This window comes from Eptatretus burgeri, chromosome 4 (genome assembly GCF_056783735.1).
Source record: "Eptatretus burgeri isolate ZD-2024b chromosome 4, Ebu_testis_v1, whole genome shotgun sequence".
NCBI lineage: Eukaryota > Metazoa > Chordata > Myxini > Myxiniformes > Myxinidae > Eptatretus > Eptatretus burgeri.
Genome location: NC_140964.1, coordinates 47,875,714 through 47,876,475, shown reverse-complemented (window position 1 = coordinate 47,876,475; position 762 = coordinate 47,875,714).

The following is a 762-nucleotide window of genomic DNA, read 5'->3' as shown; positions in this document are numbered from 1 at the left end:
GGTGTGTATCATTTCCCACAATGAACATGATGGTGTGGTGTGCATCCTTTCCCACAATGAACATGATGGTGCGGTGTGCATCATTTCCCACAATGAACATGATGGTGCGGTGTGCATCCTTTCCACACAATGAACATGATGGTGTGGTGTGCATCATTTCCACACAATGAACATGATGGTGTGGTGTGTATCATTTCCCACAATGAACATGATGGTGTGGTGTGCATCATTTCCCACAATGAACATGATGGTGTGGTGTGTATCCTTTCCCACAATGAACATGATGGTGCGGTGTGCATCATTTCCCACAATGAACATGATGGTGTGGTGTGCATCATTTCCCACAATGAACATGATGGTGTGGTGTGTATCATTTCCACACAATGAACATGATGGTGTGGTGTGTATCATTTCCCACAATGAACATGATGGTGTGGTGTGCATCATTTCCCACAATGAACATGATGGTGTGGTGTGCATCATTTCCACACAATGAACATGATGGTGTGGTGTGTATCATTTCCCACAATGAACATGATGGTGTGGTGTGCATCCTTTCCCACAATGAACATGATGGTGCGGTGTGCATCATTTCCCACAATGAACATGATGGTGCGGTGTGCATCCTTTCCACACAATGAACATGATGGTGTGGTGTGCATCATTTCCACACAATGAACATGATGGTGTGGTGTGTATCATTTCCCACAATGAACATGATGGTGTGGTGTGCATCATTTCCCACAATGAACATGATGGTGT